This window comes from Suncus etruscus, chromosome 17 (assembly GCF_024139225.1).
Source record: "Suncus etruscus isolate mSunEtr1 chromosome 17, mSunEtr1.pri.cur, whole genome shotgun sequence".
NCBI classification, from domain to species: domain Eukaryota; kingdom Metazoa; phylum Chordata; class Mammalia; order Eulipotyphla; family Soricidae; genus Suncus; species Suncus etruscus.
The window spans coordinates 47,579,188-47,596,217 of NC_064864.1; the positions used below are offsets into that span (position 1 = coordinate 47,579,188).

At 52.7% G+C, this 17,030-nt stretch overlaps 1 protein-coding gene across 2 annotated transcripts in view; it reads right to left on the minus strand.

Annotated features, from left to right (window-relative positions):
• The window catches only part of SH3PXD2A (SH3 and PX domains 2A), a 209,086-nt gene that overhangs the window by 44,362 nt on the left and 147,694 nt on the right, over nucleotides 1-17,030 (minus strand). The window lies entirely within an intron of this gene.

Genomic DNA, 17,030 nt, shown 5'->3' on the forward strand with positions numbered 1-17,030 from the left:
AGTTCTTCCTCCCCAGCCACCCCAAAGTGCTGCCTCACCCAATCCTCCCAGCTGGGAAGGCCTGGGTATATGGGCCCGCAAAAATGTAGAGACCTATACCTTGTCGCCAAGGGTCCTCACATGTGAGCCTAATCCTTGGCAACAGTCAGGATCACAGAAACCAGAGCTGCTTAATGACTGAGTGGGTGCTGGACCCTCACTGGAAACTCATGACTACCTACACCCCTGCACAGATCCAAGCTAGGAAAGAGATTTTGTTTGCTTGGGATGTTGGGGATCAAACCTGGGTTGGCCACATGCAAGGCAAGTGAAGTAGTATCACACCAAGAGTACTCAGGGACGACACATGCTTGTGCTCTGGTGCCATGGTGAGGCTGGGTATCAAACCTGCATCTCAAGTCTATGCTCCAGCCTGCCGACTCATCTCTGCAGTCAGGAAAGAGCCCTTTCAGCTTCACAGTAAAGTTTCAATGAACCCGGAGAACTCCAGAACCATGAGAACTGGGCTCAATGCAGCCAGAGTTCAGCTCAGACCAGTTTTCCAGGAAGCCTTCCCTGGTCCTGCCCATCCAAACAGTAAACCCAGGCTGGGCAGGGAAGAAGCTGTGGGAGAGGCAGGACCAAGAACCCCACAGAGAAAGGACGAGAACATGAGAAGGAACAAGAACATGGCCCAAGGCGTGGACAGGTCACTGGGCTGAGGGCCCACACAGCCTCTGTGGAGGAGAGTAGGAGGCGCTGGCAGCCCCACCTTCTCTGTGCAGCCCGGTGAGTGCCCAGCATGCTGAGCAAGCACTCAGGCCTCTCCCTCATAGGGAATGCTGTTGTCCTGACCTCACTCAGTCTGGAGCTGTTTCTACAGCTCTGCCGGCCTCTGGCTGGTTCTCTCCCCAGAACCACCAAACTAGGCAGGGCTGATGTCCTGAGGGCTCCTGCCTATGTCAGAAACTCAGCCATAGAGGAACAAGGGGAAGCCCTGTCCTTAGATGGCTGGAGGAAAAGGAACTTGTGGACTCTGAACAGGCATGTCAGTCAATCCCAGATTTGCTCTTGGGGGGCCTGGAAGGGCCACATGCACAGGGAATGGCGGAAGGGCAGGAAGGCAGGCCAAGGGGCATGTGAGAGGCATATGAAGAGGCAGAGATGAAAACTGTTCTTTCCCACCAAACTGTGGCAACTGAGAGCATAATAAGGCCTGGAGTTGAGTCCCCGAGCGCTGCTTGCAGGCCAGTGCCTCTGGCTGCTATGCTGTCCGTGAGTCCCAGTAATGTACAAAAGACCACCCCCCAAAATATGACTAAGAAATGTGATTCCATACCCAGGAGAGGAGGCACAGACTTTGGTCAGGTCCTGGCAACCGCATGGTCGGTCCCACAACACCACTAGGCCCTCTTGGTTCTTGGAGCCCCAGGAACACTGCAACATCAGGCACTGACCTGCTAGCCCGGTTGGACGAGGATCCCTGGGGTGCATTCCCAGGTTCCCTGAGTACTGTCTGGAGCCCCCTGCCAAAGAATCCCAAAGCTCTCACAAAAGCAGAATGATGACAAGGCAAGGCAAACCCACTGTGTGACCCAGAGCGCACTGGCCCAAACAAGCGTGAGCTGTGACCCTCAGTCATCTTGACAATGTGAACCATGACCAGAAATCAGTTTTCCCAGAGAAGTGTGCTGTGGCCTACCGGGCAGCAGTATCAGCTCCACCAAATCCTAAGGGTAGAGGAGCTCATGAAATCAGGCTGCATGGTCAGCTGCAAACCCAGGCCATTCTGCAGCTTCCCCCCCCCCCCCACAAGCTCTTGGGGCTCTAGGTAGGACTAGGTAGACCCTCTTCTCTGGGAGTGCCTTCTCTGAGGGACTTGACACTCCCTCCCAGGTCAGATTTTTGGCCTCCCCCAAAAGCTACAGTGATTTATGAACCCGAGACACCTCCCATCTTCCCCAATTATGCAATAGGCCCTGTTCCAAGCCATGAATTCTGGCCACAGACTTAGAGATAAAATCAGTCAATGTTGGGGCTGGAGCAGTGGCGCAAGCAGTAAGGCATCTGCCTTGCGTGCGCTAACCTAGGATGGACCACTGTTCGATCCCCTGGCTTCCCATATGGTCCCCCAAGCCGGAGGCAATTCTGAGTGCATAGCCAGGAGTAACCCTTGAGTGTCACCGATGTGGCCCAAAGAAAAAAAGAAAAATCAAGGTTGTCTCAATAAGGACTAACCCTTAACAGGAATTCCCTTAAAGACAGGCAAGCTCAGGGAAGTCAGCTTCAGGCTGTCCCCAGGGTCACACATCTACAATCCAATATTTTGGCCTCTATGCTAGAAGTGGCAGGTTGAGCCTTGGATCCAGAGACAGGAGGAAACACACAGAAGGTCACATAGCAAGTGAGGCCCGAGCCCAGTTCCCACTTACTGCTCCTGCAGGCACTGTGCCCACCCCTCGGGAGCAGATCAAACAGAAGCCTCACCAGGCCCTGAGCTTTAGAGACAAGGAAACTGAGGTCCAGGGAAGTGAAGGTTCTGTCTGGACCCCACAACCAGGATGTGAGGAGCCAGACTGGAGCCAGACTGCCTGGCTGGGACTTGGGAACAACATGTGGGGGAGGGGAGGGGAGTTTGAGACTCTGGCCATTCTGCCCATACAGACAGCAAGAGTTTCTGGGTGCTTGTTCCTATGAACCCTCTCCTGCTCTACCCCGGGAAAGCAGTGACTTTCCGGGAACCACTCAGCCCCACCTGGAGTGGGAATGTATACCGGATCCTTGGCAGAGAAAGGCTGCTCAGGTGGCAACGGGGTTTGTTGGGGCTGGGCCCAGAGCTACCCCACATTCTGCAGGAAGGACAATTCAAAGGCACCGGGCTGGGATGCCTCTGGGGTCTCTCCCATCTGGCTGAGAGCCAGGAGCTTCCTGGTTCAGGACAGGTGCTGAGGTTAGCAGGGAGCCCTGGGTGGACAGAGGGGCGCTGGGATGCTGTGAGCCTCCATTCCCTGCAGCTGCCACTGCCCAGCTGTGGCCTCCCCCTCAGTTCTCAGGTTCCAAGAGGGATGGAGACACATAGCCATGCCTGATCCCGGTTCCAGGATCCCCACCACCCCCACCCCATCCCGCCCCAGACGCCTGCCTTGGTGGTCTCCTCTCCCACGTCCTAACTGCCCCTTCCAGCTTACAAGATCTGTGAGGACAAGACAGGGCCAGAGGCCAGCTAGGGGATGCATGGAGCCCCTCAGTCCTGCACAACACCCCCCACCAGGCTCCAGGGGCACTGTCCCAGCCACAGGCCCAGCCCCCCCCCCCCCAGCCCTCCCTAATAAGGAGAGGCGCGTCTCCCCAGATGGGACTCCTGCTCACGGACATCGATGAATCAGCCACTAGCTATTCAGTGCCTTTCCCACACTCAGAAACCGAGTGGGGGGTGGTCCTCCCTGTGACCAGTCTCCTTTACTGTCTGCCTTTGAGTTCTGAAATGAGGGGTGTAGACGGGTCCTAACAGCTACCCTCCTCGTGTGTCTGTCAGGAACTGAGGCTCTGGAGACATCACAGGGCTGTCCAAAGTCCAGACCAGGCACACAGCTCACACTGCCAGTGACAGTGGCTGGACCAGGTGGGCTTGGAAATCTGGGACTCAGGACAAAGCTTCCTGAAGTGAGGGACAGGACATGTTTTTCTTTTTTTTTTGTTTTGTTTTTGTTTTTGTTTTTTTTTCGGCCACACCCATTTGATGCTCAGGGGTTGCTCCTGGCTAAGCGCTCAGAAATTGCTCCTGGCTTGGGAGGACCATATGGGACGCCTGGTGGATCGAACCGTGGTCCTTCCTTGGCTAGCACTTGCAAGGCAGACATCTTATCTCTAGCGCCACCTCACCGGCCCCAGGACACCTTTTTCAAGGTTTGCTGTCCTGGACATACTCCTGCCAGGTCACCAGCCCCGGACTGTCTGGTGCCTGTCTGCTCTAGCTGGGTCCGGCACAGGACAGATGCCCAGAGACCTGAAGCTGTGCGCAGACTGCCCCATTCCCAACATGTTCAAAGCACACAGGTGCGCTGCCCAACAAACCAGGTACTGACGGACAGACAAACAGTGCTCTTGGAGCTAAGGCTTCCTGGGAAAACTGAGGCCCAGCTTGGGGGATGGGTCTCAGATTTTGCCTCTGGGGACACAGACATTCTTCTCAGATCAGATCAGAAAACCAGCCGACGTGGGGAGAAGGCTGCCCACTTCCAACATCTGCTTTGAAGGCCTTTAAGGAGTCTCGCAGCCTCCACACACAAGGGCCAGAGACGGGTCGCCACCACCTGGCGGAGGCAAAGCCTAGCAGGCTGCAGGGCCCAGGGCCTCTGTTTAGAGGTTCTGAAACAATCCCTTGAGCAAGTGCTCGGATACCACATCCATAGCAGGAAACTCGGGAAGTCCATGTCTGGCTCTCACAAGACCTGGTGATGCCCAAAAGGGCCCCAGGGCAAGAGGTACAGGATGGAAGCTCTTCTGGGTAATGACCCTTGTGGCTAGAAGCCAGAGCATGTCCTCTCTGACCCAACCCCTGTTCATTCTAGAATGTGGTTTTTTGGTTTTCACTAGCACCTGCATCTGGTGGCCATAGGCTGTGGCAGGGGTCTCCTGCCCCATATCCCCCAGGACCAGCATCTGCCCAAGCATCATAGAGCTCCACACTCCACCTGTCCTGCCCCAGTACTATGCCTGAACCAGCAGCACCTGAGGAAACATCAGCCCAGAAAGTAGGGGTGCAAAGCTTACTTGCCAACCCCAGGCAGGGCTGGGTGCCAGGTCTGTGGAACACTGGGCCCGGGAACAGACAGAACCAGAGTCCTGTCAGGAATGCCTTGGATCTTGTATCCTGCAAAGGAGTTTCCCATCCCTGAGGGCCACCATGGGGTCCACAGACCTTGGAGTAGAGAGTATTTAAGGTTGGGAGAAAAGTGGGTGGCAACCCTGTGATCTTATGCAAAGGAAGAGCCTCTAGGTGCTGAAGGTGAGGGAGTGGGGGGTACAGACACAAGCTGCAGACCACAGCTACCTGCCATGTAGCTGCTCCAGCATGTGCAGGTCTATGGTGTTGTCCAGGGGCCACTTCCAATACCCACAACCTGCTGTGGACTGTTGCCAGCCTGTCATCACGGCTTCAAAACAGCCTCTGCCTCCTGCCATGAACAGCTATGCATCCAGGGCAGACACAGAAGCTTCTGAATAATGGGGAGATTCAGCCCCCAGAAACCTGCAGGGTGGGCCTGAGAGAGTGTGGGGTGAAGGGGCTTGCCCTGCACACAGCAAGCCCACTTCAATGCCCGGCAATGCACCTAGTTCCCCAAGCATCACCCTGAACGTGGTCAGATATGGCTCAACACTTCTAGCCCTACCCCCAAATCAGGTCCCATGTGTGGGACCAGCTCAGGGAAGATTCTGGAAGAGAGGGTTCCCTCTGAGCATGGAACAAAGGTTCCCTGTGCTGGCGGCCTCCCAACTTCCCTGACATTTCCTACCAGCGACTCAGGCCACATGGAGCAATGACAAGATTTGAGGGAAATCAAGAAAGAAAGAGTGGGGTGGGGTGGGGAGCACATATTTTTTTCATGCTCCACAAACATCAAAGTGTAACTAAGACTGATGAAATGTTTCTTTGCCTTTCGCTTTTCAAAACTGACCCATTATAAAAATGCTAATATGCCAACTTGAGAAACAGGCCACATGTTGTGGCTAACATTGATTTAGAGCAGAAAAAGGAGCTGAAATTGGAAAGGAGGCCCATTCCCCCCACGCCCATCTTTTTCTGGTTTGTTTTTGGGCCGCACCCAGTGGTGCTCGGTCTTATTCCTGGCTCTGTCTGGGGGATCACTCCTGGAAGGCTCAGGGGACCATGTGGGGTGCTGGGGACCAAATAGAGGTTGGCTGCATGCCAGGCTAGCATCTTCCCACTAACTATCTCTCCAGCACCTCTGCCCAGTCTTTGCTTTTTACCACTGGCTGCACCACTGCTGGAATTGGTGCCTCTTTCTTCACAGTTCTAGAACACCAAGGGAAGTGAAGAATGATGGGTGTTTCCTACTCCTCCCCCGCAAAGCTAAACCCTGAGACAATAAAAGGTAAATGGGGTTTCACCATGGAGTCCTGATGAGGTATGGAAAGGCGGTCAGTTAGCCCCCAGAGAGCTATTCTCCAAGATCCCCAATGCAGGGAAATCCCATCTAGTCACCATTATGGAGACCACTTTCCCCTGTCACCCACTGAGGCGGTACCCAAATCCCCGCCTTCTCACAAGCCTATCAATCATGCCAACTCCCAGGTGTGCCTCTCCAGGTATAGGTATGGTGGCAGGTCTGGGGCACCTGCATGAGCAACATGGGAAAAGATACCCCAACTACTGTGTACACCCACTCCCCATCTGCAGCCCCTTTCCCTCCCAGCAGGAGCTCCCAAGCCAAAAGTATTCAAGGGATACAGAGATGCAGTTTGGGGACTTGGGGAGTCAAGGCTGGGAGCCCCCCCCATCTCATTCTGGCCAGCAGTGGTGGCTTGGGGACACACTTGTTCACTTTCTCCACTGCCTGGGCCTCAGCGCCACTTGGGCTGGCCTTGTGCTGCCAAGTCCATCAACCACTTTTCATTTCAATTAGTGGCTTTGAACTCTGGGGGTGACGTCAGCTGAGGCCTCAGAGCCACAAAAAGAAAAACTGTTCAGAAACCCATCCTTGGGGGAGAGATGCCAGAGGGCGTCGCCTTCAGAGACACGCTCACTTTTGGAAGGGGCACAGGGGTGCCAGGAAAGCTTAGCTGAGATCGCCAAGAGCCCGGCCCTCCTTGCAGGCATTGGAGGCTCTTGCTGGAGTGAAGCAAGTGGCTTTGACAAGTGCCAGTCGATGACTCGAAGTCTCCTCCCACAGGCCTGTGGCTCCTGCCAGCCCAGCACGCTCCTTCCCACACCTACTGCCAGCTCTTTCTAGATGCCACGTCCTGGTTATTTCCAACCTGAACATGGAGAGCTGGTGAACTCAGGGTCTCAGACTCTTTCCTGCTAATTTTTGTTGTTGTTGTTTCTATTGTCTTCCTAGTTTTGTTTTGGGGGCTTTGCTTTAGGTTTTTGTTTTTAGGCCACACCCAGTGGTACTTAGGGCTCACTCCTGGCTCTGCACTCAGGATCACTCCTGGCAGAGCTCTGAAGACCATATGCCCTCCTCTCTGTACTATTGCACAGCAACCCCTTTTCTGCTAGTTAAAACTGACCAAGGGCCAAGGGTAACCTAGAGAAAGCTGTGGACATGCTAGCAGGTTCTGGAAAGTTCTCTTTAAGTGATGCTTTACTCCCCAGTCCCACCCAATCCCCCAAATCTGCAGAGGGTTCCTCAACTCAGGGCTCCAATTTGAGAACTTTGAGGTAGAAATCCTTATTTTTCACATCCTACCTGCTATACACTCTCTTGTCCCTAAAGCTGGAGTGTGGCCCTGTGTGGGCCCTCCAGCCTTTCTGTCCAGGTAAATTTTTCTGAACAGAGACGGTTCTAAGAAGGGAGGTGTTGGTTGTGTGTGTGGGGAGGAAAGGAGATGTAGGGTGAGCAGGTGCCTCAGTTTACCAGACAGACCTGGCAGTGCTCATGGACTGTACTTGGCTCTCTGGAGTCCATGTACCAGCCTCAGCAGATCAGCATTTTAGATCACTAGATCAGTCATTAATTTGGCTTGTGTTCAGGGGGCACACCTTATAATACTTAGGGGACCATGCAATGCCTGGGGTGAATCCAGGCTGCATCCATGTGCTCCTGCCTTTGGTCCTTTCTCCAGAGACTTGAGTCTCCTTGATTTTCCAGGTGAGACAGGAAGTCAGCAGTTAGAACTGTAGCAACAGTCAAAGCATTTATGAGGCAGAGGGCCCTATCCTCTTGACCCCCGGGTTTCTATTTTTCCTCCCATCTTGGCTACCACACACTCCTGCCCCCTTTGGGGGGGGGATGTTGGGCCACCCCAGCCTGTGCTTGAGTTGTTCCCTATTGTACTCAGGAGACCATATGTGGAGCAGGTAATGAACCAAGGTCAGCCACACAATATAGGTTCCTTATGGCTGTCCTACCCTCTCTGCAGCCCTTCTCTAGGACTTCCGAGGGTCTATATCCCTGTGGGACCAGATGAGTTTACTCATGGGTCCAGGATTGGCCTCTTCCAATAGTAGGCCCTTGGTAAAAGGTTAGGGGTGGGAAACCCCGAGAAAGAGAGAAGCTGGTTCCCATTATGTCAGTGCACAGACTGGTCTCTGTGTGAGGCCAGGCCCACGAGGCTGAGCAAATAAATGCCCTTGTGTTTGGCAAGCAGGGCACTTGCCTTGTATGTGGAGAGCCAGGTTCCATTCATGGCCACCACATAGTATCCCAAACACTGCCAAAAAGAAGTCCTGGAACGCAGATCCAGGAGTAAGCCCTGCACCGAAACAAAACAATGAGAAGAAACAATTACTGTGGCCCTTTTGACAACCCAGAAGGTATTAAAGCTTCACTTTAAATACGTCCTCCAGCACTCCTTTCTTAAAGAGGGGTCACATCCCAAGGTACTGGAGCTACCTGGCAGTGCGTGGGGGGGGGGGCACACAGAACCAGGAATCCAACAATTTCACCTGCCCCCCCAACCAGGGAGTCCGAGGTGAGGTGGCCCTCCCTGTGGTGGGGTGTCTACCCCTTTGCTCCTGTTGTACAACCCCTAGCACCGGTTGTAGCTCTGGTGTGTCCATTTGACTTTAGCACTTAAATCATGTCAAGTCTCCACTCAGAGGTAGCTAAAGTGATTTTTCCTCTGTAACCTCCTGCGGCTATTTTGATGAGTTGTCCAGATTGAAAAGAACCAGAGTTCTTTCCCTTCAGGTGATTTCCCCTGTGTCCTGACAACTCCCACAGCAGCAGCTCCAAACTATCTGCTTTGTGCTCCTCAAGGAATCTCTGACAAAACCTTTCTCCATCACAATCCTTGAGCTCCTGGGGTCAAGGCTAAGCAGAAGGACTGGGAGTGGGAGGTGGGGGGGTGGCAAGGGGAACCCAGTTCTGTGAGGGGCTTTCAGGCAGCACCTCCAAACACGCCTGCGGTGTTTGGAGGTGAACAGGGTAGGTCTGGGGGGCTAGAGGGGCTCCTCTGCAGAACAGACCTGCTTAATCTTCACCAGGGTCCTCCCCAGGCCCACACTACCCGCACCCCACCTCCACTCCCTTCTCATTTCAAACCCAGGGTCCCAGGTCCTACCCTATCCTTGACCTCTTATCCATTAAAGGGGCTGAATCAGAGAGACGGTCCAGAGGGTGAGGTACAAGCTGGCCTGCATCAAGCAGCACATCCAATCCCTGGCACAGATGGTTCCTGACCCCCACCAGTATCACCAGACATGGCACTGCTTTTCTCCATCACTTCATCACCAGGCCTGAGCACTGAACTGCCAGCTGGTACCATTGGGATCAGGTATTGCTGGGCGTGGTCATGGGGCCCCCAGACCTGCGGGGACCCCTCTACCAAAAGAAAAGGAAGGAAAGAGAAAAAAAGGGGGCTGGGTGTGTTCAGTGGCTGAGCATGGGCTCTGCATGCTTAAGGACAGGGTGGAGCCCAGCATGGCGATGAGAGAGCATCAGTGGGGTGGAAGGAGGGAAGCACCTTACCACACAGCACCTGACAGGGGGAAGCAGCTTCTTTCTAGGCTGGCCCATCTTCACAGGCAGAGTCTGCATGAAGCAAGTCTACTTAATTGAAAAACACTCATAGAATGAGGAACTAAGAGTCTATCAGTCCAATCCAGCAAGCACCCATAGCTGATAGGCATCTTCTGGAGACTGGGGGCTCTCCTGGGCCCACCCCCATCCTGTCCATGCCCACCCCCCACTCCCACCCCCGCTGGTCACTAGTGGCTCCTGTCAGCCTATATTTGGGAGGGGCCAATGTCAATGAAATTTGTAACCAGATTCAAACCCAGTTTTTGTGGTGTGGTGTGCTCTCCTCTCTGTCTGTCTGTCTGTCTGTCTGTCTGTCTGTCTGTCTCTGTCTCTGTCTCTGTCTCTGTCTCTCTCTCTCTCTCTCTCTCTCTCTCTCTGCTCTCCTCTAGGGGTTGAAGAGGGAAGGCGGCTATCCGATAGGAACCAGCCCTTGTCCAGACTATTGAGAAGCTGAGGAGACCTCAGGTGTGGGTCTCCTCTGCCTTTGCCCCTTATCTGACTGAGAGTGAGTAAAAGGATGAGCTTGTGTGAGCTGACACCCTTTACCCTTTATAAGCAACTTATAGGGTCAGGCTCAGGGTATGGACAGCGCCTCTGTGGCAACAACCATCATAAAGTCTCAGAGAGCTTGTGAAGTACCATGGTCACACCCATTTCACAGATGCAGAGGGAAGCCTAACCCTGCACACAGCAGAGCTGGATATGAGATCAAACCTTAAAATTGCTCTTATTTAGACTGAAAGAACAATGATTCAGAGAATGGCCACCCTGGACACTGGAGCTGAAGAAAACAGTTGCCCTGGACACGGGCACCAAGAACAGCAGCCATGGGTATTGGTGCCAAGAATGGCTGCCCTGGACATTGGTGCTGAAACTGGTCACCATGGACACTGGTGCCGAGAATGCCTGTTCTCAACACTAGTGCTGAAGAGAATGGCCACTGGTGTCATGAATGGCCACCCTGGACATTTATGCTGAGGAGAATGGCTACTCTGGACACAGGTGATAAGAATATCTGCCTCAGACACTGATGTTTGTTGATTGAGAACAACCACCATTCTCCCTGGCCAAAGCAAAGGAGCACTCTCTGCCTTCTGGGGGGATGCAATTTTTTTTCGAGGGTGGCTGTAGCTGAACAAAGAGAGGAGTCACAGCAGATTTCCACAGAAATCATGAGTCCATGCCAGACTGAGAGGCGATGACAGAGGCTGCCGCCTTTCAGTGTGCAAAGTGATTTGGGAATGTCCAGAATTTCTTTGGAAGGCCAAAGAGATGTCTCCATGGATTGAGCACATGCTCTGCATGTGGAAAGCCCTGGCACCACAAGGTTTTCCGAGCACTGCTGTGAGCAATCCCAAATACAGAGCTGTGGACAGGCCCTTAATACCACCAGGTATGGCACAGAAAGCGGAAGAAAAAGTTTCTTTGGAGCCTTAAGATATGGCACGAGGCAGAGCTTGGACCTTACGTGCTGGGCACTACATGGTTTCTGAGTACCACAGCAGCAAGAACAGAATTTCTTTTGGTTGACGTCCAAGCAAGTCTGTTCCTGACCTAGAAAACATGACTATTTGGGCTAGGAAATAGTTCTCTTGTTAAATAAACAGCTGCCAAGGGCTGTGGTCAGTTAAGGCAAGTGGCTGAAAAGCGTGTGTTCTCCACACCGCAGAAAAGTTTAGCAAGGCCCAGGTATTGCCCCAGGGCTCACAGAAAAAAGCTCCAAGTTTTTTTTTTAATTCCTGAGTTTTATATTCTGAGGTCAAAGGTAGACCAACTGCCCCATCCCACATTTTAGAACCTACTTATAATTAAAACAATAACAGTACAAATGGAGAAAAGGCTACAAGGGCTGGAGCACAGACCTGGCATGCACATAGCCCTTGGTTTGATCCTGGAAGTACGGCTGGGTGTATAACCCTAGAGGCACCTAGCATACCTGGGAGCTCCCCCCACTCCCCCCTAAAAACACACACATACAGGGCTGGAGAGTTAGAACAGAAGTAAGGCAAACAGGAGTGTGCCTGCAACCTTACAGACCCTCACCACTCCATATGGTCCCTTGAGCACAACAAGAGATCCATGAGCAGAGAGCCAGAAGTAAACCCTGAGCACAGCTGGGTGTACCCCTCCCCCCAAGAAAACAAAAACCTATACAGAAAACAAAATACCAACAATTGTAACTAAAATTATTCTGAGTTTGCCACACAGTGGGAACGCTGATCATCCCATCCTTACATCTGAGTGACCCAGAGCTGTTTCTCTGCATTTTCTGGAGATACCAGTGTGAGCAAATACAAGGTGTTTGATACCAACACCTAACTAAACTCTTGCTCCAGTATCTCCGCTTCACCAACTCTGTTCAATAATGCAGATTTTACAAGCACTGAAATGGAAGCGGCCTGAGCTCACCGCTTTCCCAAAGAAAAACACCAAGTAAACAGGATTTCTTGATGAGCCTCAGCACCACAGAACAAACTTGCAGCACTTAGAGCAATCTCATTTGCAAAGGAGCTGCAGCGCTACACACAGCCCACTCGGGGTAGTGCGGTGACCAGCCACAGAACTGAAGATGTCACTGGTCACTGTCCGCGAGCACTGGCACCCCCTTGTGGCGCAGCTCGGAACTCCCAAGCCCCAGGGAGACTGGGCTCTGAACTGAGCTCCAGGAACCCTCTGCCTCAGGAGCTCACAGCTAGTAGGACAGGCACCTTCGGGAGTTCACAGGAGAGAGCTGCTGCCTGCCAGGTGCTGGGTGCCAAGTGGCGGCAAGGGCGCCGATCCTCCATCCAATTGCACAGACACAATCCAACTGGAGATGCTGGGGTTAGTGGGGAAGAGGGTTCTGCCCCTACGCAGCTGGGTACGTGGGGCAAAAGGGGGTCTGTGAGTTAATTAGCTGAGACAGGCTCAGGGTGAAGCTACCTGGGGACCCTGGATGTCCCCCAAATAGAAATCTTTTGTTCATTGTTTGGTTTTGAATCCCACTAACTGTGAGCTTCCCCCTCAGTAATTACGCCTGGCGGTGCTCAGATCAAGGCCATACCTGCCAAACCATCACTCCAGTCCCAAGAGAAATCTTAGGAAGGCTGTGGGATGCTCCCTTCCTCCCTCAGGGAGGTGCGCTAGTTTTACAGGTTAAAATTGTACCCATGGGGTCTGAGAAATAGCATAGCCATAGGGCTTTTGCCTTGTATGCGGCAGACCCTGGAGGGACCCGATTTGATTCCTGGCATCCCATACGGTCCCCCAGCCTGCCAGGAGCAATTTCTGAGCAAAGAGCCAGGAGTAGCCCTTGAACACCACTGGGTGTGGCCCAACAACCAATCAATCAATCAAGTTAAAAAAAAAAGATGTACCCAGGGTTAAAGTGGGAGCTGAGGGCTAGAATTTGACAGAGTGGGCACCCACATTCAGTCTCCTTTAGTGTGCACCCAGCACCCACCACTGCCAAGTCCTCACCCCTCTTCCACTCCATCCGCTCCCCTTCCATTCACAGCCAGAAGAGATGGGTATCTTCTTGCCTCACAGCCAAAGTCAAATCCTTGCAGTTGGCTAGAGGGATAGTGATAGTTATGGCACCTGCCTTCCATGTGGCAGTGATTGTGGTTTGAATCCTGTCAGTACATTACCCCAAGTATCACCAGAATGTGGCACGTAAGCACATCTGGCTGTGCTCCCTAATAAAAACAAATTCCAGGGATTGGAGTGATAGTATAGCAATGCCTGCTTTCTACACAGCTGACCTGGGTTCAATCCACCAGGAATGATCCCCGGACACCGCCAGGTATGCCCCCCTCAACAAAACAAAACAAATTTCCAAATCCTTAAGATGACCTACAAGACCATGCCAATTTCAGACTGCTGCCCCTGCCCACCCTCTAACTGGCCTGCATGCACCCTGGGCCTTCTGCCTATATCCCATCCTGAATCTGCTGTTCACAGCACCCCCTTGCTTCCCAGTCCAGCAGCACAATCTCCAGCCACAATGCACATGGCAAATGTGAGGCCTTACGTTCAAGCCCTGGATATACACAAAAGTCCATTCTCAGGAAGCTCAGGAGTTTCTCATGGCCCAGTGCCACAGGCCAACTTGCTCCTGTTACTTTGCCGTAGAACAGCTGATGCTTGGCGAGCTCAATGAGCTAAAAGGAAGCCTCTGATCTCCAGCCTCCACAAAAGCCAAACTCAGTCCTGGTTTCCATCTTTGCACAAGCTCCAGCTCATGATGAGAACAGATTGAGGAGTCCCTCTACCACCACTCCTCTCCTAAACAGTAAAAAAAAAAAAAAAACCCCAGGGGCCCGGAGAGATAGCACAGCGGCGTTTGCCTTGCAAGCAGCCGATTTAGGACCAAAGGTGGTTGGTTCGAATCCTGGTGTCCCATATGGTCCTCCGTGCCTGCCAGGAGCTATTTCTGAGCAGACAGCCAGGAGTAACTCCTGAGCACCGCCGGGTGTGGCCCAAAAACCAAAACAAACAAACAAACAAAAAAAAAAAACAAAAAAATCCCCAGATAATATGGCTACAGTGATACCCTCACATCACCATTCAAAAAGCACATGTGAGGCCTGGGGTTCTCCTCTGTGCCTGTTAGGGGCGATTTCTGAGCACAGAGTCAGGAGTAACCCTGAGTGCTGCTGGGTGTGACCCCCCCCCAAAAAAAAAAAAGAAAAGAAAAGAACAGGGAACAGCTTTCAAGCAGCAGGAACTTACAGGCATTCAAGCAGTACAAAGACCATGAGAAAAGTTGGGGGTAGGGAAGAGCAAAAGGGGTAGGGAAGGGGACCTGGGTGGGAACACTGAGGGCTGGGGAACTGAGATGGGGCGCATCTTCAGTGGGTGTCCTCAGCGGTCCCCAGAAGAGAAGGAAGCACAAAGAGCTCCTCTGACTCTGATGGAGATGACCTGGAAGGGCCAGGGAATAGGAGTCCTCCTACAAGGGCAAAGGGGCTCCCACCAAGTGGTGGCAGACCTGGGGGGGGGGGGTGGTCGTGGAAATTCTTGATCCTGGGCTGAGTAGCAGGGTGGCTGGGGAAGGGCTCTGAGGAGCAGAAATAAAGTGGCAGCAACACTTTTCCTTAGTGTTCATGGACCCAAAGGCTGGGCAATACTTTAGAACATTCTGCCTGTGGATCCAGCCTCTAGCACCTGACATGTGCTGCACCTAACAGAGATGTTCATGAGGACTGAGGTCTGGGGAACAAAAGTATGAACTCCGTTCATAGGGAACAGACTCCACTTTCTTACCAAGGTATGAGGCTTTGGCTTTGAATCCTAGCATGCAGGGTAGAGACCAAGATGTGGACTTGGCCACACTGGGTCTTGGCCAGAAGGTGGGCACCCTGGCAGAGCCCAAGGTCCTATCTGCACAGTGGGAATCCACTACCCACCTGCCTGGGAGCTCAAGGGGCAGAGGCAGAGACAGAAAGTTGGAAGCAAGTAATAGATGCTCATTAAATAGTCTTTTTTTTTTTTTTTGGTTTTTGAGTCACACCTGGCAGCACTCAAGGGTTACTCCTGTTTCTATGCTCAGAAATCGCTCCTGGCAGGCTCGGGGGACCATATGGGATGCTCCGGCCCCCATTCATTAAATAATTTTAACAGGGCTGGAAAAGATACCAAGTGCATGCAAAAGACCTGGTTTTCACCCCAAGCACCAAATGTTCCTCCCAGCAACACGAGAAGCAGCCCTTAAGCACAGGGAATAATCCTGGAGCATTACCAGGTATGATCCCAAAACAAACAAAAAGTCCTAACAGCTGCCTTTTCCACTGTTCTGCTACTTCTATTTGTTTATCTAATCTTTATTATAACCAGGAGGTATGTATTAGTCAAGGGTTTCCACAGATAGATCCAAACAGGGTGTGTGTATGTGTGTGTGCAGAGACATATATGTTAGGGAAGCAGCTTGCCTCTGTGAGGGCTTGGTGGGTCCTAAGCTGATGGGCAGGCTGGCAGGATGGGCATGCCGGATGCTCTGTTGCCATTACCTACAGGGCTGAAACCCATCTATCATGGACACTGATGTGAGCCCCTCAATGCCCAATTCATCTCATTTGAAACACCTTCACAGAAGACCTGGAGCGAGGTAAGCACATGAATTTGGGCACTGTGGCCCAGGCCAGTGAGCACAAAGAGCCTAGCTTTCCAAGGCAGGTAGAGGGCCAGATCAATGGTACAGTGGGTAGGGAGGGCGCTTGCCTGGCACACAGCTGAGCTGGGTGTGACTCCTGGCACAATGTATAGTGTCTCCCATCCCCATCCCAGACTGCTGGGAATGGTCCCTAAGGGAAAAGCCAGGAATAATCCTGAACAAAGCCAAGTGTGCCCTCCCCAAACCAATCAATAGACAAATAAATAAATAAAGCAAGATGGGAGTGGAAATTCTGCCTCCTCCAATCCCCAGCCCTGCTGCAGAGAGCAGGAACCCGCCTAGGGCTCTGGCTCGAGTCTCACTTCAGCCAGGGCACAGGAAGCTGTTATCACAGGCACACAAGCAATTGCACTGAAATGCCATTTCCCCTCCATCCTTCCCCGGCTGAGAGTGGGAGGTGGGAGGGTTTCCCTGGGTGTGGGGAGCAGATCAGGGGCAGAGGGAGCCCACAGGGCTTATCTGGTTCAACCTTTTCCTGCAGCAGGGAATTGAGGCCCAGAGACTTGCCCAAGATCAAGATTCCAGGTCGACAAGGATAAACTGATAGTTAAACAGTTTAACAGCCAATTTGAGCCACCAGGACTATTTCTTGTTTTTGAGCCACTCCCTTATAAGAACAAACCCAAAACTATTTCTTGTATTCAAGTGGTGCAGGAGGTCAAACCTGGGCTTGTGCATGAAAAACTTGTGTTCAGCTCATGGAGTTCAGTTTCCCAGACCCAGGGGCTAGTGTAAGTTTTCTGCATTCTACAGGTGCTGCAGATCTGCTCATCTGTGTTTAAAAGCAAAGGGGAAACTGAGGCAGAGAACCCCAGGACAGTTTCTGGAGTGTAGCAGACCTGGGGCAGTCCAGTCCCCCTCCTGGGCTGAGTCAAACGCTGCCTAACTGGGGCTCCCCACCCCACTGAGAACATGCGCTGGCAGGGCACCTCCAGAGTCCCTGCCCAGCTGAGGGGCCCAGAAACAAGACCCAGCTCAACCCCACAAAATGTCCCCACAGTGTCACCCCCACAGCTTCAGACTAGGACCTGCAACCCGCTACACCCCCAAACTCTGGCATGCTCAATACAAAGCACCTCTGCACCCCATCGAACACCCTCAGGGCATGTGCCAATGGGTACCCCGATCGTGCACAACAGCCCCGTCTCTGCCTGCTCCTACACCAGGACTCAACTGGCCCCCCAAAGCAA